The sequence below is a fragment of the Triticum dicoccoides genome, chromosome 4A, assembly GCF_002162155.2.
Source record: "Triticum dicoccoides isolate Atlit2015 ecotype Zavitan chromosome 4A, WEW_v2.0, whole genome shotgun sequence".
In the NCBI taxonomy this organism is placed as follows: Eukaryota; Viridiplantae; Streptophyta; class Magnoliopsida; order Poales; family Poaceae; genus Triticum; species Triticum dicoccoides.
Genome location: NC_041386.1, coordinates 212,800,063 through 212,826,119, shown reverse-complemented (window position 1 = coordinate 212,826,119; position 26,057 = coordinate 212,800,063).

Here is a 26,057-nt window from a genome sequence, read left to right as displayed (position 1 = left end):
CATGGAGTGACATGGCATTTTAATTCCAAAAAATAAAAAAATGATCATAAAAACATGAAACCTTGGTTGATTTAATGTCACGCTACCAAGATGATGTGGTAAAAAATTGGCATATTTGACGACAGTTTGGACACACACCCCTCACAAACCGGAGCAACTCACTAGAAGGTTCATGGTTCCGAGAGGGAAGAATGCATGTTTGTTGACGAACGGGAGAGAGCTTCCTCTTACGACGTTCAATTTTGTTTCTATTTCTAACGTGCACTAATACAACTGTAATGTGAATTTTTTTTAAAATTTCACGGTTCATTTGACCTTTTAAAGACATTTAAGTGACTTTCTAACCATTTAATTACCATAATTCAAATTTGAACTACATCTACATGCATCGCCTAACCACAACGGTTTGAAAAATCATTTTTGTGTACTTGTGTGCGAGTTAATTCCATGTGCTGTAAATTAGAAGGAATTTTCAAACATATTGGTCTCAAGGCATGGGCACACATGCATGGAGTAGCATGGAATTTTAATTCCAGAAAATAAAAAATGATAAGAAAAACATGAAACCTCGCTTGATTTAATGTCATGCCACTAAGAAGATGTGGTAAAAAAATTGGCGTGTTTGACGAAAGTTTGGACACACACCCCTCACAAACCGGAGCAACTCACTAGAAGGCTCTTGGTTCCGAGAGGATACAATGAATGTTTGATGACGAACGGGAGATAGCTTCCTCTTACGGCCTTCAATTTTTTCTATGTTTAACGTGCACTACTACAACTGTAATGTGAAATTTGGGAAAATTTGAGGGGTCATTTGACATTTTAAAGCCATTTAAGTGATTTTCTAGCCATTTAATTCAAATTTGAGCTACATCTACATGCAATGCCTAACCATAACGGTTTCACAAATCATATTTGTGTACTTATGTGCGAGCTAATTCCATGTGCAGTAAATTAGAAGGGATTTTCAAACGTAGTTGTCTCACGACATGGAAACATGCATATGTATGCATGGAGTGACTTGACATTTTAATTCCAAATTTTTTAAAAATATAAGAAACACATGAAACCTTGGTTGCTGTAATGTCATGCCATCAAGATGATGTGGTTAAAAAATTGGCATGTTCGACGAAAGTTTGGACACACACCCCTCACAAACCGGAGCAACTCACCAGAAGGCTCGTGGTTCCGAGAGGGAACAATGCATGTTTGATGAAGAACGGGAGATGGCTTCCTCTTACGGCCTTCAATTTTTTTCTACGTCTAACGTGCACTACTACAACTGTAATGTGAAATTTTTGAAAATTCTAGGGGTCATTTGACCTTTATAATTTTTAAGTGATTTTCTAGCCATTTAATGATCATAATTCAAATTGAACTACACCTACATGCAATGCCTAACCAAAGCGGGTTGAAAAATCATATGTGTGTACTTGTGTGCAAGTTAATTCCATGTGCAGTAAATTAGAAGGAATTTTCAAACATATTGGTCTCACGACAATGACACATGCATACGTATGCATGGAGTGACATGTCATTTTAATTCCAAAAAATGAAAAGATGATCATAAAAACCTGAAACCTTGGCTGATTTAATGTCATGCCACCAAGATGATGTGGTAAAAATTTGGCCTGTTTGACGAAAGTTTGGACACACACCCCTCACAAATCGGAGCAACTCACTAGAAGGGTTGTGCTTCTGAGAGGGAACAATGCATGTTTGCTAACGATCGGGAGATAGCTTCCTCTTATAGCCTTCAATTTTTTTCTACGTCTAACATGCACTAATACAACTATCATGTGTAATTTTTGAAAATTTCAGGGGTCATTTGACCTTCTAAAGACATTTAAGTGATTTTCTAACCATTTAATGACCGTAATTCAAATTTGAACTACATCTACATGCAACGCCAAACCATAACGGTATGAAAAATCATATTTTTGTGTCCTTGTGTGCAAGTTAATTCCATGTGCACTAAATTAGAAGGAATTTTCAAACATATTGGTCTGAAGGCATGGGCACACCCTGCATGGAGTAGCATGGCATTTTAAATCCAAAAAATAAAAAATGACCAGAAAAACATGAAACCTTGGTTGATTTAATGTCATGCCACCAAGATGATGTGGTAAAAAAATTGGCGTGTTTGACGAAAGTTTGGTCACACACCCCTCACAAACCGGAGCAACTCACTAGAAGGTTCGTGGTTCTGAGAGGGAACAATGCATGTTTGATGACGAACGGGAGATAGCTTCCTCTTACGGCCTTTAATTTTTTCTATGTTTAACATGCACTACTACAACTATAATGCGAAATTTTGGAAATTTTTTGGGGTCATTTGACATTTTAAAGACATTTAAGTGATTTTCTAGCCATTTAATTCAAATTTGAACTACATCTACATGCAATGCCTAACCATAACGGTTTGACAAATCATATTTGTGTACTTGTGTGCGAGTAAATTCCATGTGCAGTAAATTAGAAGGAATTTTCAAACAAATTTGTCTCACGACATGGACACATGCATATGTATGCATGGAGTGACATGGCATTTTAATACCAAAAAATTTACAAAATATCAGAAACACATGAAACCTTGGTTGATGTAATGTCATGCCATCAAGATGATGTGGTAAAAAATGGCATGTTTGACGAAAGTTTGCACACACACCCCTCACAAACCAGAGCAATTCACTAGAAGGCTTGTGGTTTTGAGAGGGAACAATACATGTTTGATGACGAACGGGAGATAGCTTCCTCTTACGGCCTTCAATTTTTTTCTACGTCTAACATGCACTACTACAACTGTAATGTGAAATTTTTGAAAATTCTAGGGGTCATTTGACCTTTTGAAAAAATTTAAGTGATTTTCTAGCCATTTAATGACCATAATTCAAATTTGAACTACATCTACATGCATCGCCTAACCAAAATGGGTTGAAAAATCATATATGTGTACTTGTGTGCAAGTTAATTGCATGTGCAGTAAATTAGAAGGATTTTTCAAACATATTGGTCTCATGACATGGACACATGCATACGTATACATGGAGTGAAATGGCATTTTAATTCCAAAAAATTAAAAAATGATCACAAAAACATGAAACCTTGGTTGATTTAATGCCATGCCACCAAGATGATGTGGTAAAAAAATTGGCCTGTTTGACGACAGTTTGGACACACACCTGTCACAAACCGGAGCAACTCACTAGAAGGTTCGTGGTTCCGAGAGGGAACAATGCATGTTTGTTGACGAATGGGAGATAGCTTCCTCTTACGACGTTCAATTTTTTTCTACGTCTAACTTGCAGTAATACAACTGTCATGTGAAAATTTTGAAAATTTTAGGGGTCATTTGACCTTTTGAAGACATTTAAGTGATTTTCTAACCATTTAATGACCGTAATTCAAATTTGAACTACATCTACATGCAATGCCTAACCATAACGGTTTGAAAAATCATATTTTTGTGTACTTGTGTGCGAGTTAATTCTATGTGCAGTAAATTAGAAGGAATTTTCAAACATATTGGTCTCATGGCATGGGCACACATGGATGGAGTAGGATGGCATTTTAATTCCAAAAAATAAAAAAGATCGGAAAAACATGAAACCTTGCCTGATTTAATGTCATGCCACCAAGATGATGTGGTAAAAAAATTGGCCTGTTTGACGAAAGTTTGGACACACACCCCTCACAAACCGGAGCAACTCACTAGAAGGTTCGTGGTTTCGAGAGGGAACAATGCATGTTTGATGACGAACGGGAGATAGCTTTTAATTACGGCCATCAAATTTTTTTTCTACGTTTAACATGCACTAATACAACTGTATTGTGAATATTTGGAAAATTTCAGAGGTCATTTGACCTTTCAAAGACATTTAAGTGATTTTCTAACCATTTAACAATCGTAATTCAAATTTGAACTACATCTACATGCAACGCCTAACCATAACGGTTTGAAAAATCATTTTTTTGTGTACTTCTGTGCGAGTTAAAAAATCATCAGACGATGTAACTATCTGGTGTTCAAAAAAGAAAATGTAAAGATCTGGCAAGACAACCGGCCCCCACACGATTGGTAGTCTATCTCGCAACTCGAGGTTTGGTAGGTGAATGGCGGGGATCATTAATCAGACACGGTTCTGCATTGGAAACCATCAGCTATTATGTTTACACCCGGATTTTGGCTATTATGTTCACACACGGATTTTGCTGCACGAGTCTTGTGTAATTCAAACTACAGTACTCATAAATTCCGGCGACTGGCATTTGTACTGTCCCCATCGATCTATATTCCGGACGCCAATAAATACTACCTTGGTCATGTCATCCTTCCTGCATTCTCATCTACATCCTCCCCTCGCTCGCCCTCTCTCTCTCTCTCTCTCAAATCTCTGCCATGGCGCCGCCGGTCTTCCCACGCGCCGACGAGGAGTCGCCGCCCCCCAAGGACGCTCACTCAATTAGCAGCGACGAGGACCCCTACGCGTCGCCTGACGAGGTTGCGCCGGACCCCCCAACTTTGGATTGGTTTTGGGGCCAGTACAATCTTTTTCTGTGGAAGTCGCTGCCGCCGGCTGAGAAAGTCGGGCAAGTGGCGTTCAAGAAGGAGATGGCGGAGGAGGAAGCTAGGTACCAGGCGGCCTGTGAAGCCCGTGATGCCACCTGGAAAAAGGAGGCGGAGGAGCTTTGGGGCCGGGCATGTCGTCGTGCCGAGGAGGTGTACAAAGACAGGTACTTTGCGAGGAAGGTCATAGGCACTGGGCGCCTCGTCACTGCGTGGAGGTGGGCCAATAAGCTCTAGCGTGCCACCGACGAGGAGCTTCGGTGGGCGCCCAATGAAATGGCAAGATCGGCCACGCGTGTCCGCCAGCAAGAGGCAGATCGGTACGTCAAGTACTGCGAGGCGGAGGAGGCGGAGTACTGCCTCCGCGTTGGGAAGACGCCGCGCACCAGGGAGCTGCTGGCGAGGGGCTGCCAGAATACTTGCCCCAGGAGGGATTATTAGTTTTAGTATTGTTTGTGTTCAATTTTATGCATTGTACCTAGTAGGTAAGTATCATCACGTATATGTGATGATATTATATATATATATATATTGTGATGAACTAATGAACATTTAATATATATATATATATATATTATGAATTCCATTTTCTATCCGTTTTTGTATACTAATTTGAATCTAGCTATTATCGTCCACATATACAGAATGGAAAGCGTGTATACACACATTGAAACAGAACATATAAGAATGGAAAACAGAGTACACACATTGAAACAGAGCAATAAACATAGCAATACTATTATTGCTGTGAATACATAGCTATCCATGTCGAAATGACTTCTCAAAATAAAAAAGCGTTCATGAGACCATGACCAGCAGCCCTTGCCTACGGTAGCTCTTGACTCTGCCTGAACTCGTGCAGGCATTCGTCCAAGCGGTCGACACGCTCGTGGTACATCTGGAGCGCGATCTCGAGCTCCAAGTTGGCTATTTCATCGGAGATCACTAGCTCGAGGATGCGACGGCCATGTTCCTCTACTGCGCCCAGGTGGACACCTGGGCCAAGGAGGCGGTCGAGCCTACGGACCAGCGCGTTGGCATCCATCGGGTCGCGGACAAGGCGAATGGCGACACCCATGCGAACGACGCGGAGGGCATCCGGTGCAAGTACGGCGTGGCCGGCCTCTGGTGCAAGTACAACGCTGAGGGCCTCTTCCCATTCCTGGCGAGGAATGGGGGTACTGACCAGACGTGTACCCAGCCGCGACGCCGTGTCGACAGCAGGCAAGCGCCGATGGATGCGCTCTTGCTGTGCGGCGGGCCGCGCCTCTCGCTCTGCGGCACCGCGGCCTATCGGCGCGGAAGCGCCTAGCTTGCTCTACAGCGCGCCATCGATCATGTTGTGTGGTGAGCTGCAGCCTGTCGGCGCTCACATGCTTATCTTGATCCGCGGCGCTCAAGCGCCATCCACCAAAGGTCTGCTCAACCCTGGCGATGACGCTCATCACGATGTTGTCAATCGCATTGCCGGGGAGCGCCTCGGCCTCGACGGGTCATGGCGCCAGCTCATTTTCCTCGTCGACGAGGTTGATGGTATAGGCGGCGCTTTGGTTGGTTGGCATGCTTGGAAAAGGTGGATGTGCTATTGGCTGCGCTTGTCGCCTCCATGCGTCGCGCGCCACCTACGCGCAATATCGCTGGGTGGCGGGAAACAGGTGAGGAAATGGCAGGAAATGGTGGCATGTTCATAAAACGCCATCAATTAATGGAAACTTAGCATAGAAGGAACATCGAGCTAGCACAAGAAGGAGATGATGATCAGATGAACATGGACCACACTAGGGAACCATTTCTGTTATTATCGGTATTTGCACAAATTTCTGACTACAGACGTGTTTGTGGTGTATCACAAACATCTTGTTATATTGAACCATTTCTGTTCTCTTGCCTCAACGCAAATAGTTCATCTGAGTGAACCGCATGCCATATATCGCACACACCTTCATCTGGCTGCCCGTTTCTTTTGTGTTGCCTAATCACAAACAGTTCATCCGAGTGAACCGTATGTTGTACATCGCACACACCTTCATCTGGCTGCCCGTTTTTTTTTGTTCCTCCTCACCGCAAAGGTTAACTGAGCTGAACCGTATGCCCTGTATCGCACACGCAACTAAAATCTGAACCGTGTTTGATGCATCCTCCATCGCAAATGTTTTGCACCTTTTTTGACGGGATTTTTACACCACCGTTTGCGATTATGGCATCACACACAGTTTCGTCGAAGGGTCTCTGATCGTAGTGTTGCGTTAGCAACATCCTGCAGTAGTGGAAAATCAATACCAAACGGAGTCCAAATGCAGCAAAACATTTCAAAGAATTTTTCTGGGCCAAAAGACACACGATGGGCCAAAGAAGTACAACAAGGGTGCCCTGAGGGGGGCACAACCCACCTGGGCGCACTTGGGGGTCCAGGTGTGCCTTGGTGGGTTGTGCCCACCTTGGTGGCCTCCTGCACCGCCTCTTTGCTCTATAAATACCCAATATTCCACAAACCATAGGGGAGTCGATGAAAAACAATTCCAGCCGCTGCAAGTTCCAGAAACCACAGATCCAATCTAGACACCATCACGGAGGGATTCATCATCTTCATTGGATCCTCTCCAATGATTCGTGGGTAATTCATTGTAGTCCTACGGGTCTGTAGTTAGTAGCTAGATGACTTCCTCTCTCTCTTTTGATTCTCAATATAATGGTCTCTTGGAGATCTATTTGATGTAACTCTTTTTGCAGTGTGTTTGTTGGGATCTGATGAACTTTGAGTTTATGATCAGATCTATGTTTTATCCATGAAAGTTATTTGAGTCTTTTGATATCTTATATGCATGATTACTTTAGCCTCGTATTTCTTCTTTGAATCTTTGTTTTAGTTAGGCCGACTAGATCAATTTTCTTGCCATGGGAAGAGGTGCTTTGTGATGGGTTCGAGCTTACGGTGCTCGGTCCAAGTGACAGAAGGGGAAACGACACGTATGTATGGTTACTATTAAGGATAACAAGATGGGGTCTATTCCTATATGAGTAGATATTGTCTACATCATGTCATCGTTCTTATTGCATTACCCCATTTCTCCATGAACTTAAGACACTAGATGCATGCTGGATATCGGTCGATGTGTGGAGTAATAATAGTAGATGCAGGAAGGAGTCGGTCTACTAATCTTGGACATGATGCCTATATAATGATCATTTCCTGGATATCGTCATGATTATTCGAAGTTCTATCAATTGCCCAACTGTAATTTGTTTACCCACTGTATGCTATTTTTCTCAAGAGAAGCCACTAGTGAAATCTCGGCCCCTGGGTCTCTTCTTTATTATATTTGCCTTCGAGATCTATTTTTGTTTGCTTTTATTTCAGATCTATTAATCCGAAAACCCAAAAATCCCTTGCTGTAATTTTTATTTTTTTGTTTTATCTTGTGTTCCCACAAGATCTATTTATCCAATCTACCACAAATTTTACCTATCTTTTACCCGGTAGGGATGGACAACCCCTCTTTTACGTCGGGTTGCAAGTATTTGTTCTTTTTGTGTTGGTGCCGTTCACGTAGTCTTGCTTGGTTCTTCTACTGGTTCAATAACCTTGGTCTCATCACTGAGGGAAATACCTACAGTAGTTGTGCTGCATCATCCCTTCCTCTCTGGGGAAACACCGACATAGTTCAAGCCGCATCACATCCTACCACCACACCATCCAAAAATGGGTGTCACCCTACCACCGAAAGTTTGTGATCACCCTGAGGATCATCATGAGGGGTTAGTATATAACACCTCACCAAAATATACAGACCATCAAATTGTTTTCAAGCACTAGCCACACAAAATATATGTCATCATCATCATTGTCGTCCTTGTCGCCATCGCCATCACCGTCGAGGATCAGGCACACGGTAACCAGCAGCAAGCTCCAGTACTAGTGCTTGCCCAGCCAACTTCTAAGGCAGAGCGCCCTATGGGCGTCTGCCATGGCAACAAACCCAACACCCTCGGCCTTGTTGTCCAGCAGGTGACTCAGAGCTGCCATGAGAGCCTCATCGTTGAAGCCACCTTGCTCCATGACGGCATTGTATATGTCAGGTTGGACGGCGATAGGCTTGCTGTCGGGACCCCGATCCTAAATCACACTGATCTAGCATGTAACACATCATATCACTTTGCGGCCTCACACATGTTATTCCCACAGGTGCGACCTTACCTGGCCCGAGACCGTTTGCGCCTTCTGGCTGACGTATATGATAGTATCGCTAGCATCCATGTCACAAAGAACCCGGGCCGACATGACTAGTCGTAAATCCAAAGTGGCACTAACTTACAGGGACAGGCATACATGACCCAGCAACGAACGTGTCGGTCATCAGCGAGTGAATCCGGGCTATAGCAGCTGGGCTAACAAGACTCCGACACCGCGTGACATTTCCCCGAAGGGACAGACATAGGAACGAAGAAGGACACATGCCGGCCAGCCTAAGTGTTCCAAAGCAGTAACAAGCTACCATGGCTCAGTGGAAGCACTACGTGACATTTCCCCATAAGAGAGGCTACCAAGAATAAACAACTAGGTTGTCGGATCCCACACATACCAAGCATTTCAAGAACATACACACAATATGCTCGATATGTGCAAATACGACATGGCATCATAACATAACTCTATGACTCAAGTATTTATTCATTAGGCTCTGAGGAGCCAAATATTACAAACATGGGTCTCATGACCCAACATACAGAGCATACAAGCAATAAGCGGAAGCATAAACATGTCTGAGCACAGACAACTACAAATGAAAAAGGCTGAGAAGCCTGACTATCTACAAGACCCTCTCAAGGGTACAAGATCGTAGCCGAGGTAACAAGCTAAACGTCGAAGTCCACACGGTACTACTAGTGAGACTGAAGTCTCTCTGCAGAACATAAATTAAGCAAATGTGAGTACAAATGTACCCAACAATACTTACATCAGAACTATCTACATATGTGAAAGTGCTAGTGATCGACTAGAGGGGGGTGAATAGGCGATTTTTATGAAAGTCTTCAAAACATGTAAGTTTCGAAGACAAACGATAGAAATAAACCTATTACCATGCAGCGGAAGGTAGACTACACCAGGAAAACCATAGTCAAGTATTCAATGAAGTGAAAGCACAATGACTAATAGCAGCTAGGCAGTAAGGATCAGGTAGGAAGATATTGTGAAGCCAATCAGAACAAGTAATCACTCAGTGAAGCCAAATGGTGTTGCAATCGAACAATGACTTCACAAGGAACAACAGTAAGTAAAGGGAAAGGAAGGATGAAACCAGTGACTCGTTGAAGACAATGATTTGTTGGACCAGTTCCAGTTGCCGTGACAACTGTACGTCTGGTTAGGGAGGCTGAGATTCAACTCAGAATACCTCGTCTTCACCTTATTCCCCTTGAGCTAAGGACACCCAGTCCTTGCCCAATCACTCTGGTAAGTCTTCAAGGTAGACTTCCAAACCTTCACAGACTTCGTTCACCGGCGATCCACAATGACTCTTGGATGCTCAAAACGCGACGCCTAACCGGCTGGAGGATTCACAGTCCTCAAGTGTAATAAGTCTTCAGATCACACAGACAAGAAGACTTAAGTGATGCCTAACACTCTTTGGCTCTGGGTGTTTAGGGCTTTATCCTCGCAAGGAATTCTCTCTCAAAGGCTTCGAGGTGGGTTGCTCTCAAACGACAAAAGCCGTACTCTAACTCTGAGCAGCCAACCATTTATGGTTGTAGGGGGTGGGCTATTTATAGCCACTAGGCAACCCGACCTGATTTGTCCGAAATGACCCTGGGTCACTAAGGAACTGACACGTGTTCCAATGGTAAGATTTCAAACACACACGACAACTTTACTTGGGCTACAAGCAAAGCTAACTTATCCAATTTTGGACATGATTTGCTCTCATAGTCTTCACTCGAAGATATAGGATTTTGGTTAAGCATCACTTCAGTCATTCTGAATGGCTCTCTTGGACCCTACTTAACAGTACGGTGGTTCCTATGACTCAACAAAGAAAAACACAGAACGACGAAACTGCTAAGTCTTCGCGCTCCATAGTCTTCACGCAATGTCTTCTCTTGTCATAGTCTTCAATGTAAATGTCTTCACATACCACCTTTGACTTCAATGTCTTCATACATTTTTAGGGGTCATCTCTGGTAGGAAAACCGAATCAATGAGGGACTTCTACCTGTGTTATCCTGCAATTCTCACAAACACATTAGTCCCTCAACTAGGTTTGTCTTCAATACTCGAAAACCAACTAGGGGTGGCACTAGATGCACTTACAATCTCCCCCTTTTTGGTGATTGATGACAAACTAGTTGAAGTTTTCAATGGGGAATATAATATGTGAAATGTAAAGGATAGGGAATTGTCTTCATAAGTTGCAAGGGCTCCCCCTGAAGATGTGCATATAAGTAATTTGCTTTTGGAATGCAAAAGCACATGGCAGGTTGTACTTGTGGAGATCCTCTTCAACTTATGATGACAATTCATCATGCATGAAAAGTATGTGAAGATAATGACATGCGTAATGAAAAATGGACGTCTGCAAAATGATCTAAGTGCGGAATTTATCGTCGCACATGCGGAATTTATCATCACATCATAGAATAGCAAATAAGTAGCAGACGACCATCGAGTTTAAGTGTTACAACTCAAAGAACCAAATGTATCAAAACGAGAGTTGTGAACACGAAGCAAAATATAAAGCAACCGCCCATATGGACCCTCTTGAAGACTATCAAACTCATATGCTTCTCCCCCTTTTGTCAGTAAGGACCAAAAAGGTTTGAAGACATAGAGCATCTACTTGTTCCCATGACGAGTAGGTGAAGTAGCAAGGTCGTCGGTGTTGTTCGGCAGTGCAGACGAACTTGGGGCAGTGTCGATGCGTGCAGAAGTAGGGGGCGGTGAAGTAGCATCGTCTTCGTCATCGATCACTCTGGCATTCACAGTTGTTGCAGAGGAAGAGAACTCAGAGTCTTCAAGAGACGGAGTTCATTGCAGCATAGTCCTTCTTGGAGGTGTGGAGTCAAACTTGAAACGTTCAGAGAAGCCATCCTCTTGAAGATCATCTTCAGAGCACATAAGCGTCAGCCCTTTCCATGTACGCCGACAGGTTTCATGGGCAACAAAGGCATTCTTGGTGGCAAGATTGCGAATGCGGTTGACGTCCACCAAGAGAATTTGAATTTGGCGCTTCAGCCAATCATGATGCCTATCCTGTTTCTGATGAAGGGCAACCAGAAGCTCTCGGTCGTTGATAACACGAGATCGCTTCTTGGGTCATTGGGCAATAGTGCTTTCAGTGGCTTTAGTGATGGCACGATGAGGTGCACGTGTAGTACCAGCCAGAGGATAAACACGAGTGTCTGCTTCAACTCCTTCAATGTTTTGACAGAAACTTTGATGCTCAGCATTCTGAAGACTAAGAGGCTCCTTGGCAGGCTCTGGATAGATGGCTTCAACGGACATATCAACGTCAGGCAGAAAGATCCGATGATTGCGAGCAGAGGGCTGATATGAGACAGCTGAGTGTAGTTTGATCAGCCGCATTATCCATGGAGCGTAAAACTTCAAGCCAAAAAGATCAGATCCTGATGCAGCAAGTTGGCAGATGAAGAAGTCTTGTGCATTGAAACATTTGCCGTGAAGAATATAAAAGACCAAAGTCTTCATTGCACCTTCCAGCTTTGCATGTGGAGAATGTCCTTTGATGGGCCAGAGAGTTCGCCTTATAATGTGATAGATAGTGTGTGGCAGATACTCAAGGTCTTGAACAAACAACTCCTTAGGATATGCAGCATCTGGAGGCAAAGGCTTCATCATGCTAAGCATCTGACTCATGTTTGGTTCAGGTTTCTGAAAGATGCTCTCCATAGCTGCACTGTGAAGCTGACAACCAGGTTCATATAGATCTCCAGGAGTGGGCAGACCAGTGAGCTCAATGATGTCAAAGGCTTTGGCTTTGTGATGAACATTGCCGGTCATCCACTCAAGGACCCAAGTCTTCGGATCTCTGTTGTAGCCACGAATGTGAAGAGTGGCATAGAATTGGACCAACAACTCTTCGTTCCAGTGCTCTTGGTCGGTGCCGAAAGGCAATAGTCCAGACTCTTTGAAGCAATCCAGAGCTTCTTCCAAGCATGGCAGACCAATTATGGCTTCAGTATCAAGACGCATATGAGGGAAAATGCGACCTTGATTGTACAGAATGCATGAGTAATAACTTCGCTGCGGATAGCTCTAGAACCAATCAGAAGATATTCTTTCCCGTGAGTAGGGGTACTTAGCGCTATTGAAGAAGGTGTTGTCTGCTTTGAAGCCATTGACATTAAAGGATCCGGGTGCTGATGCAGGACCTGGAAACCTGGGCAACCTTGGCATTGGCTTCTGTAGCCGAGGCCTGTGCTCAACATGATAATCAAACTGAGGACCAGCAGCAGGTGCAGGAACAGGAGGAGTGGCAGAGGCGTTGGGCTGCACAGCAGAGGCTTCAGGAGCAGTTGCATCATTGGCTTCATTGACTTCTGGGATTGGTGCAGGCTCCACATTTGCTTCAGCCATGACTACGTCATTGGCTACATTTGTGTTGGGGGTGGCAGCCTCAAGATTCTCAACCTCCACTTGATGAGCTGGAGGGTCGGGCACAGACACGTTCTCCTCGAGAACAGCTTCGTCGGTAGTGGAGGGAGTAGGGACACGTTCTTCTTCTTGTGTGTCGCCGGCTGATGCAGCCGGAATGTCTTCTGCAGTTTTAGCCTCAGACTCGGAGACATTCATAGTAAGAGTGGCATCTGGAAACACTTGACGTGCAACAGATTGGTGGGGCACTTCTCCTTCTGGAACGCTCGAAAGAGGGACTTGAGACCTTGGTCCTTTGCGAAGCGTGCGTAACGCTGGCGACGCTTCTGGAGACGAAGTTGGCTGGGCCTCAAGGTCATCTTCTTCTTCTTGCCGGGGTGGTGTGACTTGTTGTTGTGGGTGATCAACCCATGATGCATCCTGAGCAATTGGCATCAGAGGCCGACCAATGCTGATGAGTTCGCTGTGCGTAAGCATAGGCGATGATACCTGTTGGTGCTCGATCAGAGGAAGAACTACATCATCTTCAACATTGTCATGGTGGCCAATGTCTTCAGCAGCGGTGGGATCAGCTGCTGGAATGTCTTCAGCTTCATGAGCCTCTGTGGAAGCAGGCTCATGGACAGTCAGTTGGCGCTCTTGATGTTCAATGGCAGGGCGAACCATGGAGATAGGTTCAACAACTAATGGCTCTGTGGGAGCAGCCCGATCCTTCTTGGTCTTGCGCTTCTTCTTGGAGGGAGCAGCAGCAGAGGCTTCAGGATGTTTCCTCTTTCCCGCTTCAGCCTCAGCAGTCCTCGTCTTCTTCAGTTCTGAAGCGGTTGACCTGACCTTTGGCTTCGAGCCAGTCATACTGGCTAGGAAGACAATGGGATGTGCTTCCTGCCTTGGTGCTTCGGGTTCGGCCACAGCTGGCTTCTTCTTCTTCTTTGCAGCCATCCTGGGATCGATGCGAGGACGACCAAGGGCCTTGCGCTTCTCAGCCTCATTATAGGCTTGCACACACTTGTTAGCCAGGCTCTTCATGCGCTCACGAGAGCCTTGAGCTTCTTCACGCTTCTTGAGAAAAGCTTCTTTGAGCTCGTGCAGCATGATCTTGAAATTTTTGACCTCTTGCACGCTGAGCTTGGCCATGTGCTTCTTGAACTGTGCTTTCTCAAAGTCAATCTTTTGCTTCAGTTCGACGATGCGCTGAGCTAGAGCTAGCTCTGAAGCAATGGCGCCATGGAAGGCAACACTGAGGCCAATTGGAAGTTGCAGATCTTCGAAGCTGAGGTTGGGCGTGTCAAACCACTCATCAATGAAGTTGTGGATGATTTCCACGTCAAAGAGAGGCAAATCATTGAAGATTTCTGCTTCTTCTTTGCTCTTGATCAGTTGCTCAAGAGCGTCATCTGCAAGATCTTCATCGCTGGACAGATCAATAGCGTCATTGCGCAGAATAGCAGCAGCAGTCAGTTCTTGGCTGGTGTGTTGCAAAGGCATCTTGACTTTTGAGGGCTTGGAGATGCGTGACAAATCTTCAGACTGCACACTGTCTTCAGGAGGTGCAGTAGCCAGTGGTTTCACTCGTGAGATTTTTGGTGCTGAGGCAAGCTTTGAAGCTTTAGGCTGCTTCAGTTTCTTTGGCTTCGGCGGTGCAGGCGCTTCATCAGATTCAGCGTCATCTGCAGGCTCATCCACGGCTGTCCCTTGAACCATGATATGAGTGATGAGACCTTCCAAGTTGTAGAAGGGCCCAACAAGATTGGGTTCAGCTTTGCGGGTGCCATCGGCACGGGGAGCAGAGGGACCAGGGTTGAAGTCTAGTCCCAATGACTTCTTGTTCTGCTTTGCTGAATTCTGGGCAAACTGGAAGTTGCGCTTGAACAAATTGTTGTCACGACACCATAGCAATGACGATGGGTCAGCATCCGCAGGCTATGGTCCACGGACCATGCAGGGATAGAAGCCTTGTTCAATGGCTTCATCTCTGGACCTGGGTTGAAGATTTCTGTATAGGATGTCTCCCCATGGTCGCTTGATGGCATTCTTCTCAGCATATTCCTTGGTCACAAACCGGTACTTGAACCATTGTTCTGCCCAATATCTTTGAATCCATTGGATTCGGGTCTTGCGATGATTGTAATCCTCTTCTGGATCTGTCTTGTATAGCTCTAAGAGGTCATCAGGCAGATCTCTTGATGTTTCACCTCGATGCTTTTTGCCACCCTTCCTTACTGATTTCTCTGCAGCCATGAACTTTAAACTGAGTGGCTTCAACACGTTCAAAGGCTTTCGCTTGCTGGACAAACAGGAACTGGCTTCGGGAGAATTTATATGATGATGTAAGAATTCTGCAAATGAATGCAGACTATGAGAACCAAGGGATTCTCCCATGGACATGTACTTGTGACAGCATTAAGGTGCGAGGGAAGGGGAAGAGGTCATATGCATTCTCAGAAGATTTTGAAGATAAATCAGTTTAGAAGACATTGACCTCATTGTGCGAAGACATTCACTCATAGATAAGGAGTTGGTTCCAAATTTGTACGAATCCATGGATCAGTACAAGTGAGGAATCTAACTACTTTGTGAAGCATAAGTGAACATACTAGGCATATTATGAGATGCAGTATGAAATAGATCAAAGGGGCCGTAAAAAGGATGTTTTATTTACCACACGAAGAACTGCTAGACGGAGTGGAAGAGGAGGCCGAGCAGTTTGATTGTCTGTTCCCTAACTTGGCAACGAAGGACACCTACGGCGACGGCAGAGAAGATGATGTCCGCGGCCAGCGTGAAGACGGCGTCGGAGAGGTTGCGGCAGCTAAGTGCTTCGTCGCTGGCATCGTCGAGGGCTAGCGGTGGCGCTAGGGTTCGTGCGAGAGTGGAAGAAAGGATAATGACTATTGTGAGGCGTGTATTTATAGGGACAGGGACGACATAGTGTTATTACATAGGTGCCCGTGGCGATTCACATCTGAAGGACATGTGGCCATCATGCAACATATCAGAGGTTGTTCCATGTTCCCATGCACGCCTGGATTGTCGGGTGGTCGTTCCCACTTCTCCGGGTTTCAGGTGAAGGAATTAGCATTGAAAGCGGACTTAATGTTTGTCTCTGTATCTTCTGCTGACAAGGACACAGAGAAGACATTCGACAGTTTCAAGAGAATGCATATGATTTGGAGAGATGGAGTTTGAGATAGAAAGCATAGAGAGGTTAGGGTCTGATCACATTCACTTAGTTCAAAAGATTCAACAAGAAGACATAGCTATAAGTGAATGTTGTAGAGGACAGAACACTAGTATATGTATATATATATATATGTGAGAAAGACAATCAAACCAACATAGTGAAGATAATCATGAAGACGGGTTGGGAATGAAGACAAACAAAATGTGAAGACATAGCAAATGTAACGCCATGGGTAAAACACTTCAAACAGAAGAATTTGGTGGTGGCGTTACCCACCGTATAGGAAGTATTAGACTCAGACACGACGCACAATTATTGTGGCGCTCTGTAGTCAAATTCCACATTAATGTATTCACACTTAGAACGTATGTCTTCATTGATTGAAGATATACTTTACTTCGTGTGTTGCACATCTAAGTCATCAATATGCATAAGTGTTAGGATGTGTGCCTGATCATAGGACATTTGAGGATTCCAAGATATTTAGCTCACACCATAACTTGCAAAATCTCTTCTCATCCAAGGGCTTGGTGAAGATATCTGCTAATTGCTCTTCAGTGTTGGCGTGTATGATATCAATATCTTCCTTCACAACATGATCTCTGAGAAAGTGATGATGAATTTCAATGTGCTTTGTCTTTGAGTGCTGAACTGGGTTGTTGGCGATCTTGATGGTGCTTTCATTGTCGCAGTAGAGTGGCACTTGCTTCAGATGAATGCCATAGTATTTGAGTGTTTGCTTCATCCACAGAAGCTGAGCGGAGCAAGATCCAGCAGCAATGTATTCAGATTCAGAAGTGGAGAGAGATACACAGTTCTGCTTCTTTGAAGACCAACATACAAGTGATCGGCCTAGAAAATGACATGTGCCTGATGTAGACTTGCGATCCACCTTGTCACCAGCATAATCAGCATCCGAGAATCCAACCAGATCAAAATCTGAGCCCTTTGGATACCATAATCCTAGTGTTGGGGTGTAAGCCAAATATCGAAGAATTCGCTTCACAGCTAAGTGATGCGATTCCTTTGGTGCCGCTTGGAATCGAGCACACATGCAAACACTAAGCATAATATCTGGCCTAGATGCACATAGATAAAGTAAAGAACCAATCATGGAGCGGTATACCTTTTGATCGAACTCTTTACCATTGTCGTCGGGACCCAGATGATGTTTGGCTGGCATTGGAGTCGTGAAGCCTTTGCAGTCTTGCATACCAAATTTCTTCAGGCAATCTTTGAGGTACTTCTCTTGAGATATGAAGATGCCGTTGCGTTGCTGACGTATTTGAAGGCCAAGGAAGAGCTTCAGCTCACCCATCATGGACATCTGATATTGCTCTTGCATCATATATCCAAACTCTTCACTGTATTTCTGATTGGTGCAACCGAAGATAATGTCATCCACATATATTTGGCACACAAATAGTTCACCATCATATGTCTTCGTGAAGAGAGTGGGGTCGAGGGAACCAGGTTTGAAGCCTTTGCTCTTCAAGAAGTATTTGAGTGTGTCATACCAAGCCCGAGGGGCTTGTTTGAGGCCATACAATGCCTTGTTGAGCTTGTACACCATGTCAGGATGTTTTGGATCTTCAAAGCCAGGCGGTTGTGCAACATACACTTCTTCTTCAATCTTGCCATTGAGAAAAGCGCTCTTCACATCCATTTGATATAGAAGAATATTATGATGATTTGCATATGCCAGCAGTATGCGTATGGCTTCAAGTCTAGCCACAGGGGCAAATGTTTCATCGAAGTCAATTCCTTCAACTTGAGTGTATCCTTGAGTAACGAGACGAGATTTGTTTCTGACAACTTGACCATGCTCATCTTGCTTGTTGCGATATATCCATTTGGTGCCTATTATATTGTGCTTGCAAGGATCAGGACGCTTAACCAGTTCCCACACATTATTCAGCTCAAACTGTTGAAGCTCTTCTTGCATAGCTTGAATCCATTCAGGTTCCATGAAGGCTTCTTCAACTTTCTTGGGTTCAGATATTGAGACAAATGCGAAGTGCCCACAAAAATTTTCTAGCCGTGTTGCCCTTGAACGAGTGAGTGGACCTGGTGCATTGATGCTATCAATTATTCTCTCAATCTGTACTTCATTTGCAACACGAGGATGTGCAGGACGAAGACTTTGCTCTTGCTGATCATTGTCATCGTTAGAGGGATTGTCTTCAGGCTGATCAGGTGCGGAGATGATAAGTTCCTCTTCAGGCTGAGCTTCAGACGGTGTGATTTCTCCAGTTCCCATAAGTTTGATTGATTCACTGGATGGAACTTCATCTAGCACATTTGGTAGGTGCTCTCTTTGTGAGCCATTCGTCTCATCAAATCGCACATCCACTATTTCAACCACTTTATAGTGAAAAAGGTTGAAGACTCTGTAGGAGTGCGAATCCTTTCCATATCCAAGCATAAAACCCTCATGTGCTTTTGGTGCAAATTTTGAAGTGTGATATGGATCCTTGATCCAGCACCTGGCGCCAAATACTCTGAAGTAACTGACGTTTGGCTTCTTGCCAGTAAGGAGCTCATAGGATGTCTTGTTCAGAAGCTTGTGAAGATAAACACGGTTGATGATATGGCATGCAGTATCAATGGCTTGAGGCTAGAACTTTCTAGGAGTTTTGTATTCATCAAGCATCGTCCAGGCCATCTCAATAAGTGTTCTGTTCTTGCGTTCGACGACGCCATTCTGCTGTGGCATGTATGGAGCTGAGAATTCATGTGTGATGCCTAAGGTATCAAGATATGTATCCAGGCCAGTGTTCTTGAATTCAGTGCCATTATCAGTTCTGATGTGCTTTATCTTGGCGCCATAGTTGTTCATTGCTCGATTGGCGAAGCGTCTGAAGACATCCTGCACTTCAGTCTTGTAAAGGATTATATGCACCCAGGTATATCTTGAATAATCATCAACAATGACAAAGCCATAGAGACAAGCAGTAGTAGTAAGAGTTGAGTAATGAGTGGGAGCGAAAAGATCCATGTGGAGCAGTTCGAAGGGTTGAGTCGTTGTCATGATTGTCTTCGAGGGATGCTTGGCCCTCGTCATCTTTCCTGCTTCACAGGTACCGCATAAGTGATCCTTCTTGAACTTGACGCCCTCGATGCCTATGACATGCTTCTTCCTTGCAAGGGTGTGGAGGTTCCTCATACCAGCATGCCCTAGCCTTCGATGCCAGAGCCAGCATTCAGAAGCTTTTGCTAGAAGACATACTGCAAGTTGTGGTCCTGCTGAGAAATCTACCACGTACAAATCATCTTTCCGATACCCTTCAAACACTAGAGACTTGTCAGACTCCATTAGTACAAGGCAACAATATTTTACAAACATCACAATCATGTATAAATCGCAAAGCATTGAGACAGACATTAAGTTGAAACCAAGGGATTCAACAAGCATGACTTTATCCATGTGTTGATCCTTTGAGATTGCAACTCTACCTAGACCCAATTCCTCGCTTTTACCAGTGTCAGAAAATGTGATCTGACTTTTGTCAGATGGACGTAAGGTTGAGTCCATGAGAAGCCTTTGCTTGCCAGTCATGTGATTGGTACACCCACTATCAATAATCCATTCTAAAGTTGCTGGTGTCGTACCCTACAGTGCAGTTAGGGGGATAGGCTTCACGAAGAGAATTGTGAAGCAAAAACATTTGACGAACCAGTGGATTATTAAAGCTTAGATCGAGATTAGGACTGATAGGGCAAGTAGCAAGCGATTCAGGAACAAAGTACATAATAAGACCATTTGGGCATTTGATCTTGCGCCCTGCAAGATGTTTAAGGTCCCCAGCAATAGTGTCAGACGATTTTGGTTTTCGGCTGGAGACCTTTCCCTGCAAAAGAGAGTTAAGCTTTCTTAGCCACCCATATCTTCAAGGGTGGCTTCGAAGCAATGAGTCTAAGTGCAGCATCTGAGAACTTTGGCTTTGGAGCCCTAGCAAAAAGTCTTGCAGGTGGACAATAGTACTCATAAGAATAAGAAGAATAGTTCTTGGTCTTATGAACATGGCGGTTTGTTGAACCGCGCTCATATTCATAGGCCTGAGTATGGCTTCCCTGCAAAACATTTGTGTTAGTGCGACTCAGGTGAGTCCTCTGTCTGTATGAAGCCTTTGGATCGTATGAAGCCTGTGATCTGGGGTTTGTCTTCTTCACCTGTGGTGTCATGATGACATTCACAAGAAGATTCTCCAAACACCTTTTCGGCACCCAGATCTTCTTCATAGGTGGTCCATTCCTGCAGTTAGTACCAATATACCTGGCAAACACTTCAGCATTCTGATTCTTAAACAGTTTATAGTTTGCATCAAAGGATTCATCAATAACAATGGGATTACCACAAGTGAAGCCAGATAGGGTGGATGGATCCGCTGAAGGTTCCTTTGCAGCAACCCATGTGGTTTTGGGGTACTGCTCAGGTTTCTAGTAAGAGCCATCAGCATTCATTTTCCTTTTGAACCCAACACCCTCTTTCCTAGGGTTTCGGTTCAGGATCTGCCTTTTGAGGACATCACATAGTGTCTGATGCCCTTTGAGACTTTTGTACATCCCTGTTTCAAGCAGTGTCTTCAACCTGGCATTCTCATCAGCAATAGCAGTGGTATCCTCAGCAGAGGGGTTAGTTATCACATCAACAGTTGAAGATATTGCAACAGTAGCAGCAGTAAAACATTCAGCAACAGAAGTAGCGTTATCACGCTCAATGCATTTAAGACATGGTGGTTCAAATCCTTCCTGAGCTGAACTGGTCTGTTTGGCGCAAAGTGACTCGTTTTCTTTTTGAAGATCTTCATGAGCCGCTCTCAATTTCTCAAGATCTTGCTTCTTTTGAAGATAATCATAGGAAAGCCTTTCATGAGTTGTTGAGAGCGTTTCATGATGACTTTCAAGTTCCTCATACTTAACATGAAGATTTTTTATGTCTTCAATTAAGGACTGAGATCGAGTAATTTCAGCGTCTAACAGATCATCGCTTTTGTCTAACAGTTTTTGAATGTGTTCCATAGCTTTCTGTTGTTCAGTCGCAATTTTAACAAGTGTTTTGTAGCTGGGTTTGGAACCACAATCAGAGGCATCGTCACTAGATGTTTGATAGTGAGTAGTGCGTGTGTTTACCTTGGCAACGCGTGCCATGAAGAAGTAGGAAGGAGCGGAGTAGTCCTTGTCATTTGCATCGGTGTCGGTGATGAAGTCATTGTCTTCAGTGTTGAAGATGGTCTTGGCAACGTATGCTGTAGCCAGACTCGCAACGCCAGAATCGGACTCCTCCTCAGACTCCACCTCCGCCTCCTCAGAAGCAGACTCCTCCTCAGAATCCATTTCCTTGCCAACAAATGCACGTGCCTTGCTAGATGAGCTCTTCTTGTGTGATGAAGACCTTGAGGAAGACTTGGAAGAAGACTTTGAGTATTTCTTCTTCTTTTTGTCGTCAGAGTCATACTCCTTGCTCTTCTTCGTCTTCTTGTTCTCATTGTCCCACTATGGACACTCAGAGATGTAGTGGCCAGGTTTCTTGCACTTGTGACATGTTCTTTTCTTGTAGTCATGAGCAGAAGCTTCATCATTCCTTGAGCTTGATCGTGAAGACTTTCTGAAGCCTTTCTTCTTGGTGAATTTTTGGAACTTCTTCACAAGCATAGCAAGCTCCTTTCCAATGTCTTCAGGATCATCAAAACGGCTCTCAGATTCTTCTTCAGATGAGGAGACAGCTTTTGCCTTCAAGGCACGAGTTCGCCCATAGTTGGGACCGTAGATGTCTCTTTTCTCAGAAAGCTAAAATTCGTGTGTGTTGAGCCTCTCAAGTATGTCAGACGGATCGAGTGTCTTGAAATCAGGACGTTCTTGAATCATCAGGGCTAGGGTGTCAAACGAACTGTCAAGTGATCTCAGGAGTGTCTTGACGACTTCATGCTTGGTGATCTCAGTGGCGCCGAGGGCTTGAAGCTCATTTGTGATGTCAGTGAGTCGATCAAACATGAGCTGGACATTCTCATTGTCATTTCTCTTGAAGCGGTTGAAGAGGTTGCGAAGGACACTGATTCTCTGATCTCTCTGGGTTGAGACGCCTTCGTTGACCTTGGAGAGCCAGTCCCAGACTAGCTTAGATGTTTTCAAAGCACTCACGCGGCCATACTGTCCTTTGGTCAGATGACCACAGATGATATTCTTGGTAGTAGAGTCTAGTTGAACGAACTTCTTGACATCAGCAGCAGTGACACCTTCTCCAGCCTTGGGAACGCCATTCTTGACGACATACCATAGGTCGACATCAATGGCTTCAAGATGCATGCGCATCTTATTCTTCCAGTAGGGATATTCAGTTCCATCGAAGATGGGGCACGCAGCGGAGACTTTAATTATCCCTGCAGTTGACATAGATAAAACTCCAGGTAGTTAAACCGAATCACACAGAACAAGGGAGTACCTTGCTGTAATACCAATTGAAAGTGGTAGTGATCGACTAGAGGGGGGGTGAATAGGCGATTTTTATGAAAGTCTTCGAAACATGTAAGTTTCGAAGACAAACGATAGAAATAATCCTATTACCATGCAGCGGAAGGTAGACTACACCAGGCAAACCATAGTCAAGTATTCAATGAAGTGAAAGCACAATGACTAATAGCAGCTAGGCAGTAAGGATCAGGTAGGAAGATATTGTGAAGCCAATCAGAACAAGTAATCACTCAGTGAAGCCAAATGGTGTTGCAATCGAACAATGACTTCACAAGGACCAACAGTAAGTAAAGGGAAGGGAAGGATGAAACTAGTGACTCATCGAAGACAATGATTTGTTGGACCAGTTCCAGTTGTTGTGGCAACTGTACGTCTGGTTAGGGAGGCTGAGATTCAACACAGAAGACCTCGTCTTCACCTTATTCCCCTTGAGCTAAGGACACCCAGTCCTCGCCCAATCACTCTGGTAAGTCTTCAAGGTAGACTTCCAAACCTTCACAGACTTCGTTCACCGGCGATCCACAATGACTCTTCGATGCTCAGAACGCGATGCCTAACCGGCTGGAGGATTCACAGTCCTCAAGTGTAATAAGTCTTCAGATCACACAGACAAGAAGACTTAAGTGATGCCTAACACTCTTTGGCTATGGGTGTTTAGGGCTTTATCCTCGCAAGGAATTCTCTCTCAAAGGCTTCGAGGTGGGTTGCTCTCAAACGACAAAAGCCGTACTCTAACTCTGAGTAGCCAACCATTTATGGTTGTAGGGGTGGGCTATTTATAGCCACTAGGCAACCCGACCTGATTTGTCCGAAATGACCCTGGGTCACTAAGGAACTGACATGTTTTCCAAACAGATTTCAAACACACACGGCAACTTCACTTGGGCTACAAGCAAAGCTGACTTATCCAACTCTGGACAAGATTTGCTCTCATAGTCTTCACTCGAAGATATAGGATTTTGGTTAAGTATCACTTCAGTCATTCTGAATGGCTCTCTTGGACCCCACTTAACAGTACGGTGGTTCCTATGACTCAACAAAGAAAAACACAGAACGATGAAACTGCTAAGTATCAACAAAGGGGGTGGTGGAGTTTATCTGCAGCAAGCCAGCTTTGACCCGGTGGCTACCTCAACTACGACTGCAAGTAACTCTTTTGAGGTGGCGCACACGATTCCACATATTCACCATATCAATACACCACTATGGACCCGCTCCCTTCTCCCTACGAGAACGCCATCCATAGCACTCACGCTTATCTTGCGCATTTTAGAGTATCCACTTTCACTTGTCTATGAACTGTACAGGCAACCCAGAGGTCCTTTACCGCGGACCCGGCTATTCGAATAGATCATTTATAACCCTGCATGGGTGTACTTCTTCACACACGCTCTCGCCACTTACCGCCACGTACACATTATGTATCTCGGCAACCTTCAAGCAGAAGCCGGCGAGGGTATCGGCCATGACCTGACTAACCACGCAAGTGTCTAGTCCAGGTTTATCGCCTATTCAGGTTCCATCCGCAAGGAGATCCGGCCGGGGTGTCGCTCACGGCCCCAAACGATGTGAGCAGGTTCCCAAGCCCACTATAACACCCCGGTGTAATGACGCTACAGTAATCCATGAGATCAAGCTAATCATTTTGCTATAACATTGCTTAGTCACTTTGATCAATATTCCATTTCAAATTCCAGTTGAATTCAATTTCAAATGCTGAGTGAAATTCGAAATTGCTCAAACATGAAAACTAAAATGTTCATCTTGTGGCAAATAATGCATAATTAATATTGGTGGTGAACCAACATTTTTGCAAAGTGTTTAACTGGCCTAAACTATTTGAAGCAGAAGTTTAAAAAGATAAAAAGAAAACTAAAAGAAAAAGAGGAGGTGAGAGAGAGAGAGAAAAGGCCCATGACCCCCCTGGGCCTAACCCCCGGGCTAAGCCCAACAGGCCATGTGGCCCACTCCCCCTCCCCTGTCGTCTCCCACCTCCCACTATTCGATCGACTGGGCGCCTCGGTGCCACCCGACCACCTCACCGGCCTCGCCGGGAAAGGATAAGGGCGACGCCTCGGGCGCCTCTCCCACTCACCACTTTCCCTGCTCCGCCTCTCCGTCTTCCCACCAGATTCCTCCTCACCTCCCCCTCGTTCCCTATCGACCTCCGAGCACTGTCGCCGTCGCCCTCCGCCGTTGTCGCGGCCACCGGCGGCTCTGTGCCCGCTGACCCTGTTGGTGAGCTCCGGCGGGGTCGACTCCTTCGACTGGCGCTCTCCGCTGGAACCGGGAAGCACTGCAGCCGCCGTTCATCCTCATCCCCATCTCCGGCCACTGTGACGCCGTCGTCGTCGATTCGGCCTTCCCCTGTGCTCCTAAACTGCCAAGGTCCATCGGCGTGCTGCTCGATGAGCCCCTCTTCCTTCCCCATCTCTCTGGTCGTTCTCGCATGCTCGCTAGCTACTTCCTCCATAGCGCCCGAACGCGCCACCGCCCGGGCATGTCTTCGGCGTGTCTCCGTCAACCATTTGGTCACAGGCTGATGCCCAAGCGCTTGTCGTGTTGCGTAGTACCTCCCACACCCCTTTAGTTCACGCTTTTGCGCACTACTGCTACTATTGCGTCGATCGCCCGAAAGCCACCACCGCCCCCACTCGTTGTCGGCGCAGTTCCAGCCACCCCCGAGTCCAACCGACCACACCACGCGACGCGGCATCGAGTCCTCGTTCGAATGCAACAAACCGCGTGCAATTTGGTGTCTTGTGGCGCATTTCCGAGCATCTTTGGTGATCTGTCGTCGTGCGCAAGCTCGCCGGAGCTCCTCCGGCGCCGCCGCTGACCTGGCAAGCATGGGGCCCACCCCTGTGAGGCTGACCATGGGCCCCAGCGCCTCAGTTGACCGTGTTGACTATGGTCAACGCGGGCACTCTTCACACCCTGTCACTGACTTGTGGGCCCTTGCGCTTAATTAAGATAATTAAGTTTTCAAACTAATCTGCTAATTAGATTACTCATTGACACATGGGGCCCACACCCCTAATTAACCTTGTGAGAATAATTAATCCACTGTTAACCCACAGAGGCTGACATGTGGGTCCCTATGGACCCACTGGTCAGTTTGACCAGTCAGCGGGCCAGTTGACTGCTTACCTCACCCCTGACATTATGTTGATGTCATAATAAATTTCTGTTAATAATAATAATTCTAGAAAATGCTTTAATCTTTAGAA